We start from the raw sequence: 13,423 nt of genomic DNA on the forward strand, positions 1-13,423 counted from the left end.
TGTTTTAGCCACCAATTTGTGCGGTGAAAAACAGAAGGAAGTGCCAGCTTATACCTGAAGTGGTTGCTGCCTTAAAATTGTTATGTTACCACCTAATTGTTAGGTTGTTGTTATCTATAGTGAGGTTCTTACCTTACACTGAAGTTTTAGTGGAAGCAATATTCCATTTCTGTAGTTCTCAGGAATTAGCATTGCAGACTCTTGTGCTATATTTGATTATGATTATTCAAAATTTCATTGTCTGTACAGCTTCAAAATATATTGATTTATTGGGAAGACATTCTCAATTCTTCCAGGTCTTTTTCAGATTCAGTTTAAAACCAAATACAAATGAAAATGTTTTTCTTGCCTCAGCACATCGTTACCTGTGGTTTTCACATAGCCCAGGTGTAGCTTTCTCTATTGGGGGTGCACTGCTGTTCTCTTTGCAAGGTTTCCCTTGTGGTCTACATCAAATATCTCTGCAATAATGAAAAGGTGATCTTTTATTTATCTATTTCATGCTTTAAAAACTGAACAAAAAAAAAAGGCTCCTTTCAAAACCAATTATTTTAACAAACCCAAGTGTTTTTGCATTACCTACCAGGAAGAGTCCTCCTTGCCAGGGCTATGCAGGTGCCTCCTCAGCTTCAGCAGGGGTCCTGCACTGCAGCCTTTCCATGAGACACCATTGCCAGTGCTGGTAATGGTGTTTGGGGGACCAGCTCAGAATAAAAGTGAGTTATCCATTGGGCCTGAACAACAGTACACATGGCAGACTATCATGCTCACAGCCAGTGGTACTAGAGTGCAAATTGCTTCTCTTGCTCTGGAAATAAAGGATCCTTTATTCAGCTCTAAGGCAAATTTTCCTAAAATTTCAGGTGCTGAGTTGAGTGGTTCTAAAATACTTAAGATGGGAAGAAATAAATCTGCACTTCATAAACCATATTTCTTTAAGTGGAAGAAACTATGAGGAATCCTTAGGTCTTTAGAATTGTTTGTAGAATTGTTTAAGAACCCTTTATTAGCCTTTTACTCTTTTCATGTTATTTCCATAGCATCTTATAGGTGTTTTGCCCTTTTCCTCAAAGCACTCTCTATTTCTTGTACTTGTTCTGAAAAAGGTGGAAAGAAAATAAAGGTATTATTTCACAGAAGCTCTGTTCTTTTTCTTTAACCGTTACAGTTCTGTGACTTCACTTTTGAATAAACCCAACTATACGGAATAAAAGACTTTCCCTAATGTTTCTGCAGAAATGATCAGCACAGAAATACAGTATCAACATTAATTTGAGAGTTAAATCTCCATAGAGATTTGGGAAGTGATCCACTATTACTAAGAACTTTTTGCATTGTTTTGGAGAATAAAAAGTAAGACCTACTCTTTATGTAAGATTTGATGCATTTGGATGATCGAATGGTCAATGCATTGAATTATGTCTTCATAACCAGAACTATTACAGGAATCATTAGTCTGTTTCTTTGAAGAAAGCTATAAATTACCCTAAATTTTGTTCTTTGCAGAATGTTTCATTGGCTTTTCCATTCCTGATAGAGTCTGTAGTTCTCATATATACCTCATTTTTATTCTAATTAAAAAATTATCTTTGAGTCATTAAAAATTGAAGGGGTTTTTTCCTGTACCTAGTGAATAAGTTCCATAATTCTGGAATGTAAGAGAATATATCCTGTTGCTCAGTCACCCCTCTGGAACCATCAGGTCTATAATGATGCTCTTCAGGAGAATACAAAAAGTTACTTGGAATATTACTTTCCTGCCATGGCTGTCGTTTATCAGAGAAGCCTTCAGATGCCATAAATTTATTTCTCTAAGGGTGTCTCTAAAGTGTGTATACTTCAAGACTATAAAAATGTAAGGTAAGAAAAAGTAGATTATGGGTAGTTTAGAAGAAGAAATGAAACAAAACAGCTGTGAACATGAAGATGAAGAGCAGTTTGTCAAGACTGCTGCAAGTATTGGCAAAGAATGCATGAATATTGTGTGATACTGTGTGTTAAATTCAGCCTTCTAGGTGACGCTGGAGACCTAAACAGTTTGAAAAAGAGTCTTAGATTATCTAAAAAATTATAAGTCTCAAGTCTCATTTTTAAGTGGAAGGGCTCTTTGTGTCATGCTAGAGTATCTAGGTGTATTCTCAAACAAAATATGCAAGGTTTCACACTGCAACTATTAAACAATAGTTCGTAAAGTAATAGTAGTATTAATGAGGTTACCTCTTCAGAGCAGAGGTTGTCTGGTCTCCTTTCAGCTCCTATGGTTCTTAAAAATTAGTAGTACTGCATTTATCTGACATTGACTCAGGTGTTTACATGTGAAATGCCTGCAGGGAGGTGGATGAATTGCAGTCAATGGCCCTGTGTAGGCTTTTCTTCCCCATGAGTAGCATCTGCATGGGATGACTCTTTGTGCTTCCCAGCACCTTAATTCTATGTAAGTGATTATGCATTCTTGGAAAAGCAAGATGAAATGTGATCATCTACATCAATATTTTTATCCCAGCGAGGGATAAGAGAACTTTCTGTCTTTATCTTGATACACATGTGATAGACAAGTAGAAAAGACACTGGGAGATGCCCAAAGAACAATTTCCCCATCATTAAGACATTGCTGTGAAATGAGGGATGGCCAGTTTTGGATCTCTGATCAGAGGTCAAGAAAAGCAATACATCCTTTAACAGAGAAAATTTACTTATTGAAGAATCTCTTTGTTTCTCCCTTTAGCTTTGAACAGACCTTCCCATGTAAGATAGTTACTGGCCTGCAAGTATCTTGACATGGAAGTGAAAAATGTGAAAATGGGTGCATTAAAAAAGAAAGTTCTTTTTGATGAATTGGCATTTTTCACTAATTAATATAAAAGGAACTGGAAGCCATAATTAAGTTTTATCAGAGATAAAATTACCAGGATCAGCAGCTGTATTGTGCCAGTGTTCCTGTCTTGTGTGTGCTGGTGCTGCTGGTAGCATAGCTGTTGGCACAATACCAAGCAGATGTAACAATTACACTGTTAATAAAACTTACTTTCGTCTTCTTTTCATTGCAACTATTAAACAATAGATACAAAGTTACATAATTTCAACCTAATTATATATTTTTCTATATTTCTTTTCTAAATTGCCGCTTCAATTTGCTTCTTGAAATAACTGGATTTCCTGTGGGTGAGATGCTCACAACTAAGCATGCCAGTTTAGCTAAAGGCATTGTGGGACACGCAGAATTTAGCATTATGCAATGTTTCTGTGCAGGATCAGTGGTTTGAGGTGGAGTCCATGCCAGAGGAAACCAGTGCTTCTGCTAAGCAGAATTAACACATATCTCCAAAAACCTTACATCAAAAAGGAAATAGATAATTGACAAGTGTGTGTTCAGTGCCCAGGTCCAGATGTCCCCATCGTGGATCCTGGAGCTGCACAAAATGCTGCTCATGCCCAGAACGGAACTGAAGAAGTGACCCAGCAGAGATGAGCTGATCCCTTTTGCTTCCCTAGACTGCTTGTCAGGAGAATAACTCCTTTTGTCTCCTGCTTCTCCCCTCTAGGCACTTATTTGAATGTATATTCTTTCTTCCTGGCCAAGTGAATTCAAAAAAGGGGAAGGAAAAAAAAAAAAAAAAAGAAACTCAAGTTGTTTAAAAGATAAGGACAATTACTGTACAAGATGACAGGATAGGTATTAAATTTCCTGTTAAAACTGGCAACTCTAAGGAGGCCATTACAGCATATCTGATATTTTTAAATAAGTTGTCATCTTTACAGTATCTTTCTTGTTAAGAAAGAAAATAATTTTTCCTTAGACTTGATACAGTTTCACCAAGAGTAGCACAGAGGAGAGATGTTTTTCTTCTCATGCCTTGGGGCTCTGATTGTTGTTTCATTAAATCAGAGTCCTGTCATTGCCTCTGTGAAGAGAGGAACAGACCCTGGTTTTCATGCTGCTTCACTCCCCTTTTTAAAGCAGTAAAAAGCAAATTTGTGAAAGATAAAGAACAGTCTAAGAAAACAAATCCTATTCAGAAATCTCCCTATAACTTAATTAATTTCTCAATTGCACTAATTGAAAGGAACAATAATAAGAGATTGTGTATTTTGTAGCAACTGAAAGGAAATGTTTAATTACTGCTTGCAAGTAAAATGACAGTTTAAAGCATTCTTGTAAACAACAGTACTCTTTGGGGGGTAATTAGTGAAAAATAGATGGTAAACAGATGATAGCTTTTAGGCTAAACAAATCACTTCAGTTCCATTCATGATAAAGAATTTTAAAAATGAACTTACCATTAACATGCCATTCAGTAGGAATACTTAAATTTTATTTTGATCTGTGTTTGATTATAAACTGTTTATTTCTTTATGTGCAACTATCTGTATGTTAAGTAAAGCAGCACTAAAGAAAGCAGATTGTAGAAATATCTCTTGAGCCCTGATAATGAAAATTCAGCTTTCAGTGACTGTGGGATGGACAGGTGAGCTTATTACTTTGCTACTACCAAAATATGATAACCAAATCTTTGACTGCCGTGTGCCCTGCTTGGTGTCTTTTCTGAACACAGACAGATCTCTGGTCATTTAAGAGCCATCTGGGCTTACTCATTTTTGAGTTATCATCACAGGTAATCATCCGTGAGTTAAAGTTAGTGCTAACTTCAGGTCTGACCAAGTATTTGGTTAGAGAGTGTCCTTTGGTGCCTTGGTGGTCAGGTTAAAAATTCAGCTGGCTCATGAATTCAGCCATTGTATGTCAGAGGACCGCACATAAACAGGAGGTGTTTCTGAAATGGAAATTGCTTGTTCTTCCAGTGTGTCTGGGGAAACATGCAACAGAAATTGGAGTCTTGTCCTCATTTAAAGCACGGAGATACTTCAACTCGCATTCCTAATAATACCAGTCAAAGAAAGGACAAGAAGGATTACAAAAAGGATGAACTATACAAACACCAGACTTAGAGTAACCCTTGCAGGGGGCACAACTATGTTTCCTGATACCTGGTTGAATTTCCGTTGGAGAGTAAGAGCCCCTATGGCCCAGTGCCTGAAAACTGGCTGAAGCCCTCTAGCATATATGAAGCAGTAGCCTAAAGAGATTATTTTTAATATTAGGACAGAATGAAGAAGTGCATTCCTGTACAGGTGAAAAAAACTGTTCTGTGGAAGAGAATGAGCACTCCAAATAGGAAATGCATCTTAGCAGCTACCGAAGATCATGCTTTTAAATGGCAGGTGAAATTGAACAGATGTTGAACTTAAACACTTTAGGAGTATTTATCCAGAATTCCTTCTAGCTTGGGAAGGTGTTGGCCTTTCTCTCCTTTCTGCCCCCTAGTAATCTAAAAGTGATTCTGATACTAACCCAAGGGCAGTAGGTCCTTGTGTTTACGTAAAGTGAGGTCCTTGCAGTAATAAGGAATCCTCGTTAGTGAGGCAGGATTCCCCTATGATAGAAGAGAGATGATCGGTGATTATGCTCTCCACTTTATTCTGGCTGCTGGTAGCTGAACTCCAGGGCTAGAGTCATCAGCACAGCTAATAGAGAGCAGCAGAACCAGTCTGTTACTGTGTGCGTCTTTAGCTGAGTCAAGGCACACAAACTGGTTTGGACTGTGAGGCTGACAGTGACTGGAGTCAGATGACAGATGACGGGCTTATTAAATAGCATGGTTTGCAGTATCAGACAGAGAGGAAGCATGTAACCATGCTACATGCCCTGCCCAGATTCCCACAAACCCTGGCAGGGCTGGAAATATGGGTAGCCCATCTTTTTTGAGCAGGAATACCAGTTTTACCTCATTTACACCACTATGTGTCAGAAATAATGCTTGTAGCTGATGACAAGTTAAGGAGTTAAAGAAGAGAAAAATACCATGGTCTCACAATAAATGTGACAAGAAAAATTGAAAATTTGTTAAATAGCCATTAATAAATATTAGCTATACAATTCTCATTCCTTTCCCATTAATCTACAACCTAATGCCTTTTAAAATTATTTTAACAGAGAACCCACTTATGATGTTAGATTGGAAGTTCCTGCAGATGGAGAAAATGATAGCCTGGTGTCTATGATTGTCTAATATTGTTCAGATTCTTCCTGGGAGAAGCCTCAGGGATTTTTTTCCTACACATTACTTTTACTTATACTGATTAGATTATTTGTTTAGCACACTGAAGCAATATCATGTGATATTCAGACGTCCAACTGCCCACTGAGCTAGAGAGTCGGCACTATTGAATACTGGGTTGAGATAAAAGATTGTAAACAATCTAGTATCTGCCTTTTCAAATGATTGAGTGAAAAAGCAAATTAATTCACTATTTTATATGAGAGAGAAAGATACCATAGAAAGGGGGATATGTGCTTTATGAAATGACACATTCTTTTGGGGGGTAATAAGGTAATTTTTATGTACCATTTAAATAGCATTGCATAATAGAGTGGAATTTAATTGAAGTAATTTATAAAGTGTTTTAGCAAAGTAGCTGCTCTTAAAGTGCACATTTTATTTCAGAATAGTATCTTTAAATGGAAATTATTTCATTCTGGGATCTTTGTACAGTATTTTGCAAATCTTATTCCTGTATTCTTAAAAAGTATATTTTGCTGAAAGATTGTTTTTACAAAGTGATACTACTTCTCCTTCATATAAAAAAACTGTTCTCCTTTATAATTTTTCACTAGTCACTCAGTGCACTTGCAATTATACTTCTGTGCAGAAAAAAAATTTCAACAAATGAAATCTAGATAAAATGCTTAAAAGTTAATTGCCTGTGAATTTTTGATCAGATGAAACTTGCTTGTTTATTTTAAAAATTTCTTCCTCAATGTAATTTGAGTGAAAAGTCAACACTCAGCTGAATGCCAAATGTAAGTATAGTAGACATTACTGTCAATTGTAAACCAGAATATTATTTTTGTACGCTTAATGTTTAACTAGAAATTGAAGCTTCCTGAATATTTCTTAGCTTGTGTAATTCCCTGATTGTTTGCTTTCCAAGTCCACCATGCGTTAGAATAATTTTGAGAGAGAGGAAGAAAACCTCTCATGCCTATAATATGACAAAACTTCTCCCCTTCTGCAATTTGCAAATGTGTGGTCATGGTTCAGTTTTATCCCTGTCGATACAGCTCATGCTGTCTCCAGGGCTGAGCATCACTGCTGCTTGAGAGGGAGGCAGATATTTTTAATAACAAGCTCACTTTCCACAAAGCAAAATTTTCCATGAAAACCATTAGCTTTTATACACTCCAAGAAAGTTACTTTTCCATTAAAAAGCAAATAAACAAACAAACAAAAACCCTGCTGCAAAACCCCCAACATAATGTTATTTTACCTTACAACATTTTGCATTTTGTTTTGGATATTCAATATTACACTGTATTTGGCTATACAGTTGTTGCAAATGCCATCCCTCCTGTTCTGTATCAACCTCCTGTTGAACCTTCCCTCTTTTCTTCGAAATTCTTCTGCTTGGTACCTCCTGCAGAGAAATGAGGGGCCTAAAACTCCATGTGTGTGCAAAGTGTTAAACTGAGTGTTTATATGTTTTGAAACAATTTCCTGGGCCTCTTCCTCCATCTTCCGCCCAGTCTGTATGAAAATCAGAAAGATTTTCTCCCTTTTCTTCACTGAAAAGTAAATAAAAATCTGTAATCAGAAAATAAAACCTTGAGTTCAGCAAAGTGAAGGACAAGAGGTGAGTCAAAGCTCCTCAATTCCTTCCGTTTGTTTCAAGGCCTTACAGCACAATAGCAGAGAGAAAAAGGACTTTGATATCAATAATTTCTGAGGTGTAAAGCCAGTTAGCTGTCATAGGGATTAGAAAATACTGGAAATAGTTTTTTAATGTTTTAAACTGTGTTTACAGAAACAAGTTACCACTAAAAAGCTATTTGAAACTACAAAAGTATTTAGGTTGTCCATTTTATTCCATGCTTGCCTATTAAGATCAGCTGGTTTTGAAATGCTTGGTAACTGTCAGTCAGCTGAATCCTGGGTTTAATCAGAGCTAAACACTTTTTATGTACATATATATATTGGGACATACAGGATGTTTCTGGCATCTCTTCTGTGTAGATATTTGCCGCGTAGATCATAACATGTCACCTACACAAAACTGATTTGCTTTAGGCTATATAGACCTCATTCTTCTCTCATGAGCAGTTCTGGTGAAGGACAGCAATTTTCTTTGCTATCGCATGTGCTACTGCCACTCTACACCCCAGTTTGGTTATTTTGGCCCAATTGCAAGTTTTTGAGATACCAAACTGGAGTGAGAGGACATGGTCTCAACCGTTCCCAAGCTGGAGTCTCAGGTTGGACTTTAGAGAGAATTTTTTTCATAGAAGAGATGATTAAACATTGGGATGGGCTGATGCCCAGGGAGGTGGTGGAGTCACTGTCCCTGGAGATGTTTAAGAGTGTGGCACTCAGTGCCTTGGTGTGGTTGACATTGTAGTGTTCAGTCACAGTTTGGGCTTGATGATCCCAGAGGTCTTTTCCAACCTTCTTGATTTGTGATTGTGTGGTAGGAAAATACCTAAAGGCATGATATAAAGGCATGATATTGCCATAAGGGTTGTGCTAAACAATGGTTTGGTAGGTATAAAGGTTGATTAGGGTGGTATAAAGCTTCAGATGCTGATATTGTAGAAAGATCAAAATAGAATGAACTGAGTTTTAAGAGATGAAGTAATAGTAATAAGATGAAATTCAGAAACTCAAAATCCAGGGACTCAGGTACTCGTACAAGCTGCTGTTACAAACTGGGAGATGAAGAGAACAGCAACTGTAAGTGGCAAGGAGAAAATGAGAAATCTGAGTTCTGAAGCTGCTCATAGAATGACTGCAAACAACATTTTCAATGTGTCTTGGTTTTGCAATAGATGGGAAAGAAATTAGTCTGAACTACAAATTGGTAATACTTCTAAAATATTATGTACTATTCTAGTAATTTCAGTTGGATAGAAATGAACTCAAGCTAGAACAGATGAAAGACAAGAGGGCCAGTTCTGAACAAAAATGCTGTGAACAAAAATGCTGTGATCTGAACAAAAAGCAGAATCAACTACCTGCACGAGGCTGGGAAAAGACACAATTCACTATAAACACTCCAGAGAGATATACCAAGAGACAGAATCTTTTGAAACTGCTAGATAATTTTGTACTAACATTAGTTGATTTAAACTGCATCTGAATATATTTAGACTAAAATTTAAAATAAGGTTCAGAACTATATATAAGACCACTGAGCTTCTTGAAACAGCATGTTACTTAGAAAGGATTCATCTTAATCAAATTCCTCCTCTTATTTTTCTACTCCTTCTCAGTGAATTAAATCTTCTGCATATTTTAATGCTGTGTAGATTCTTCTTTCATACATGATATGCAAGTATCTTCAAACCATTTTAAGAGTACTGATGGATTTGTTGCATCTAAATTGTGGGATAGAACTTGCTTGATTCAGTTGAAGGATTTCACTAATGATCTTTGCTTTCTTTTACATTTGCAATCAGTATATAGGATTTTTTCCCCCACATTTCACTGAACTTTGTATTTGTAAAAATATAACTGGCTATAAATATATTTGACTGGCTATAAATCTCAATAAAATGCTATTTATAGTTGCTTAGTTTTTTCGGGGAAACTTTCTTAGAAGTGAGGCTCTATTGCCAAGGACAAAATTATTGTAAGAAGTGCAAAAGACCTATTGTTCAAGTTGGACTTTCAACTGATGGTACAGGGACCTAGGTTCTTTGAAAAAATAGCCAGTTGTGGAAGTTGTTGAGTGTTGACATTTTGAAAAAATCTGACTTTGGCACTTCTGCTTGAAAAGTAGTCAGATAATTTAGGTGGGACCAGTTCCAGGCACATGAAAGTAATTAGTTTCATGTTTTTTAACTGATACTATTAATGTCTTTCGAATATTTATGTCATTTATTGTATCAAGGACAGAATGCTGAGCTGTAAAGATTATTAGGACTCCGAGAAATTTTTCAGCTAAAAAGGTCAACTAGTTAGTTATGAAACTTTATGAAGAAAGGATCTGGTAGGCTGAACATATATGCTAAAATATCTTATGAAAGATCTACATTCAGGTTTCTGTTTTACCGGTTTCACTGGGATTTTTTTTTGTATTGTGATTTAACATAATATTAATGTTAAAATATTTTCCCTGCCTCAGCTGCAAATTGTTATGCACAGTACGTCCTTCCTCTCCTTTGCCTTTTTCCATACCTATTTTTTTAAGGATAAGTGTTCTTTCTTAACCCATTCTATTATGGACCCCATATAACTGATGTCATACTCTTCACCTTTTGCTGGAGGAGCCCAGTAGCAGAATTTTGCTACATACAGAGAGCCCATGAATAAAATTATATCTGAAACAGCATGATTCAAATACTACTGGGTGGTGGTTTGCATTGAAATATGTAGAATGTTACTTTGAAACATTAAAATCCACTTAGCTGTTACCTATTTCAGCAATTTTGTAGCATGTGTGGGCATTTTCATTTCAGTGATGAATATAAAACATATATAAATTATTGAAATTATGGCAGTGCAATATATAATTCCCATTAATATACATAGTGATTTTAGGAGAAACAACTCAATATTCATTAAAAAAAATACATAGTTGTAGAGTGGTCAGCAACACAGTACTTACTCCATTCAATAGCATTGAAAATACCAGGAATACATATTTGTAACAGGTATGGCACATCCCTTTAGATGTGCACACGTGGAATCCTTACTAAATAGTCCTTCCTGGAAAATCAAGTGCTACCTGCTGGAGCAAGGATGGAAAGATAATTAGATATTAAAAAGCCGGAGGTTAGCAGAGTCTTTTGTGTTTGAATGTAGTCAAACTCAGATGACATGCAAAAAGCCAGAAATAAAAGAAGGAAAAGGAAGTCTTGAGGGGGCTTACTGTGCTCTGAAAGTTTTTTTTACACAAATGTAATAAATACCAGAGGTGTTCTTATGAATGTGGACTAAGACATCTATTTTCTGAATGAACCAAAGCAAACAAGAAAAAAAAAACCCAAAAAAGTAGCAAAAATCCCACCCCAAAACAAAAGAGCGAGCAAATCAAAATTTTAAGTCTAGAGGGGAAAAAATAGAGGATGCAGTGTAATGAGAAGAGTTATTAGAAAGAAATTGTTTTTCTCAGATATCAAAATGCAGTTTCAAATGTGGATAGATCAGGATTGGTTACAGCCATTTTAAATATGATCAAAAGATGGTTTTTTTGACAAAATTTAACTTTACTGACAGTTTTGTCCACTTCAGATCTAAAATTATACTTAGAAAAATCAAGAAGCTACTGAATTATTATATTTTTAAGGGATTCAAAACAAATACTAATGAAAATTTTTAAATCTTTTTTACATCTTTTATCTTTTCTAGAAAATATTTCAGTTCTCTTAAAGCTATTCGCATTTTTGTAATGCGTAAGGACAGTCCCAGGAATAAAACCCAGTATAATTACATTAAAATGAAATTTCCAACCACTATTGATATCTGTGGTCTGATACTGATATCTGTTATCTGAATCCACAAAGAAAATACTCTTCAATATTAATTTAGACAAATTCCTGGTTTGCTACATAAAATTAACAAGACCATAGTAATCTTGCTCTCTTTGTGTCTTCATTTCAGCATGGTTTTTTTTGCAATTGTCATGTGACACACCACAGTGGCAACTAATCTGGAATACCCATAGTATTGCCAGTAACATGTAGCAGGCTGACAATGTGAACTTGCCTTTCTGAGAAATTGAGAGAGTAATTATTTCTTGTGCTGAGTTAATGAAAGATATCAGTTCCTGAACAAGAAGGCAAGTTAAAAGTTTTGTGGTAATGCTATGTGTGAACAGAACATCAAGAAGGGAGTAGTAGAACAGTGGATGATACAGAAAATTAGCCAAAATCACACACAGAGAAATATTAGGAAAATATTGATTACAGAGCTAGTGATAGTATACTACCCACACAAAGGTTCAGATATTTAGATATGGGAAGGGACCTTGATATTATATTAGATGGTTAAAAACTTCTGGGAACTGGGGAAGGCTTTTCACTTCTTCATAGATTTTTAAAGAAAAGGATGCTAATATTCATTTGTGCCTATTATTCTATATATTACTAATTTGAAAACACTTTGAGACAGGCCAGTGATAAGCAGTACTTTCCTACTAGTTTTATTTTTTCTTTTCCCCTAAAATCTCGTGTGAAAGCATAGATCTTGTTAAAGAGAATAGCTTGCTAGTGCAGGAGAAAGCCCCTATTCAAATAACAGCACTAATGAAAGGCAGCAGTGGAAATTGCTGCCCAAGCAATTTCCTTGTAGCTCGAATTTTCTCTATTTCAAGGTCATTCTGGCATAAAAATCTTCTGCAGCTTGCTTGCAATATACATCAGAATGAATGTATTTCTTTTACTAGCAAGGATTATTCGTTATTAGCATTACTTAAGCACATTTGTGTGTGAATAAGATTGTGTGAGGGAGCAGCCTCTGTCCTAGGGGCCATAGTGATGATGTCTGGTTCTAACCCACAATGTATGGATAAATTTCTTCATATCAGATCAGAAACCAATGTCAAGCATGCAAATTTAAATCACACATCTAAAGGATGTGAGTGAAGAATTGTTACTGCAGAGGGGTAAAATGGCTGTGCAGGGGTTAAATCACTCTAACATATTCATTGTTAAATAGTCCCATGCAAAATTACTTTCCTTGTATTTTTGGAATGTATGTTGTACACATGGCCTAATCTAATCTTTTGCCACTTTGCAAAGCAAAAGCTAATTTCAATTCCAGAAGATAGAAAAGTCTTCAATTATATAAGTTAAAGGATAGATGCTGCAGTTCACAAAAGAGGGCATGTACATTATACATTTGCTTAATTGTTCTACAGAGGTGCCAATCCTAATTAGGACTTCATTGATTTTTTCATTGGAAACGGTTTAGATTCCCTAATTAAGCATGAAATAACTAATACAAAATATATTAAGACTGTTTACATCTGTGAATCAAGTTTCTGCCAAATTTTAACTCACCTTTCAGTCTGAGAAGGGATTTATCCTTCTCTGCCTCAGTGCCTTATCCTTTTCAGCTGAGACAAGGATGGGGGCTCTGAGGGGCAAAAATCTTATTCTGGTGGATTTGTCCATTTGCACTTTAGACAACTTGTTCATTTTGTAGGTCTTAGATTATTATGTAGTTTAGTACACTACAACTATGAGTATGTTGATTTGGGACTTCATTTTCTGAAAATTATGCTATCCAAAAAAAAAAAAAAGCAAATCCCCAGAATATAGGACAGAGGACTAGTAAAAACTAAGAAACCAAATGTACAGGGTAAATGAAAAGAGCACTTCTTGATCTCCTGGATCCTGGTATCTTTTTCTTCCCTCATTTTCTGTTTC

At 35.8% G+C, this 13,423-nt stretch overlaps 1 protein-coding gene across 1 annotated transcript in view; it reads left to right on the forward strand.

The window, feature by feature from the left end:
- Positions 1–13,423, forward strand: part of HCN1 (hyperpolarization activated cyclic nucleotide gated potassium channel 1) — a 192,196-nt gene that overhangs the window by 137,081 nt on the left and 41,692 nt on the right.

Source organism: Camarhynchus parvulus, chromosome Z (genome assembly GCF_901933205.1).
Source record: "Camarhynchus parvulus chromosome Z, STF_HiC, whole genome shotgun sequence".
NCBI classification, from domain to species: Eukaryota; Metazoa; Chordata; class Aves; order Passeriformes; family Thraupidae; genus Camarhynchus; species Camarhynchus parvulus.